Consider the following 2,126-nt stretch of genomic DNA (forward strand, 5'->3'; position numbering starts at 1 on the left):
ACTACAACTGCCTTTTTGAAGAACTCCTTCTACCACCATGTATAACTGGCCTTTAAAGTTATCGACATGCCTGTAGCTGGCTACTAAGACACTGAATACTACAGAGTTGATTCTGGTGTCAAACACTCTTTGTCTGCAATGTTATCCACTGTATCTGCAGGAATAACTGAGGATTTACAATACTCATACAACCTCTTCCAACTTCTAACAGCTTAGATGCCAGTGACTCTATAGTTGTTACTGTGAGGTGAGAAGTCTCACTGGCATTTCAGTACTAAAGTGATAGAAACTGTAACTCTGAGCTTGTAACCTCCGCGGCATAATGCACCTTGCTTCCAGGATTCTATGAGGGTATTGAATTTCTGTTCTAGTGCATTCCATACTCTGTGGAGGAAGTAAAAGTTCTTCTAACTTATAGCCAACACATGGGAAAGAATAAAGAACAACTAGAGAAATTTAACATCATTACAAGAACAGTACCTTATTCTCTTTAAGGTGAAAACTGTCTTTTGTTTATTTGTTTGTTTGTTTTGTTTGTTTTGATTTTTATTTTATCCACAACACTGAAGTCACATAATGGGGAAAAGATGGTTTTGTCAATAAATGGTGCCGGGGAAAAAATAAACAATATCATACTTACCTGGCATACCTGACAGGGGAGATACCGTGATCACGAAGGTGTTTTTTTCAGGGCAAGGCTTATCCATTGCACTCCCATTGTGCTGACCCCTGAAATTTCCCCTAACGCAGGAAACTCGACTACATAATTTTTAGTAGTGGGGGACTGCATTCACGCTCTCCCCTGATTTTTTATTAAGAAAAAAAAAAGCAATAGCAACAAATAACTCAAAATGTATCAAACAGTTACATTTAACACCTTAAACTACTGAACTTTCTTACATGGAAAATCACTCTGATACCAGTCTTCATAGCTAATGATGTTTTGAATATGACAACAAATACACGAGGAACCAAAGCAACAATAAAAAAGTGAGACCTTATCCAACATAAAGTTCTGCACAGGAAATGAAACAATGAATAAAATGAAATGATTACCAATATAAGGAGAAGAAACAGTTGCCAAGCTTCTGATGAGTTGATATGTAAGATGCACCAGTTTCAATTCTTATTTGAGGAGGCTCCATGTTGTTTTCCATAATTGGCTTTGTTATAATATGTGCTTCCTCACTGTCTGCATTTTGGATGACCTTCATCTTATATCTTCTAGATAATGTTTACTTATTCTGATAAATCTGAAATAACACCATAATGTAAATTTAAGTCTCATTTTGTAATGTTTTTGCCCATTTGCATAGCTCATTTTAAAATAAGGTTATTTTCTTACTACTGATGTTTAACTCATTTACACATATTGGTTGTTAAGCATTTGTTAAATACTTGCTGTACTAATATGTTCTCTTGTTCTTCTCCAGGTGAAATCTTCATTCTGCATCATTAAATTTTAATTTTTAATTTTGAAATGTACATACTTAAGTGTTTTGCTTACATCAATGTCTGTGTACCATATGCATACCCAGAGCATGCAGAGCTCTAAAGAAGGTGACAGATCCCTTGGGACTGTTTTTTACTGGTGGTAGAGATACCATGTAGATGAACTCAGGTTCTCTCTCCTAACCACTGAACCTTCTTTCCAGCCCTCATTTATTTTTTAATAGAGAAATATTTCACTTTGCTAGTAATACCACACTTGTATTTTTTTATTAGATATTTTCTTTATATTCATTTCAAACGCTATCCCGAAAGTTCTCTATACCCTCCCCCCACCCTGCTCCCCTACCCACCCACTCCCACTTCTTGGCTCTGGCATTGCCCTGTACTGGGGCACATAAAGTTTTCAATACCAAGGGGCCTCTCTTCCCAGTTATGGCGGACTAGGCCATCTTCTGCTACATTTGCAACTAAAGATAAGAGCTCTGGGGGCACTGGTTAGTTCATATTGAGGTTCCACATATAGGATTGCAGACCCCTTATGCTCCTTGGGTGCGTTCACTAGCTTCTCCATTGGGGGCCCTGTGTTCCATCCTACAGATGACTGTGAGCATCCACTTCTGTATTTGCCAGGCACTGGCATAGCCTCATAAGAGACAGCTATAACAGGGTCCCTT

At 37.9% G+C, this 2,126-nt stretch overlaps 1 non-coding gene across 1 annotated transcript; it reads left to right on the plus strand.

Annotated features, from left to right (window-relative positions):
- The first annotated feature begins 641 nt into the window (after positions 1 to 641).
- Gm24624 lies at positions 642 to 805 on the plus strand. The gene has a single exon (XR_003953219.1). It is a non-coding gene; the product is annotated as a U1 spliceosomal RNA (small nuclear RNA).
- The last annotated feature ends 1,321 nt before the right edge of the window (positions 806 to 2,126 follow it).

The sequence above is a fragment of the Mus musculus genome, chromosome X (assembly GCF_000001635.26).
Source record: "Mus musculus strain C57BL/6J chromosome X, GRCm38.p6 C57BL/6J".
Classification (NCBI taxonomy): Eukaryota; Metazoa; Chordata; class Mammalia; order Rodentia; family Muridae; genus Mus; species Mus musculus.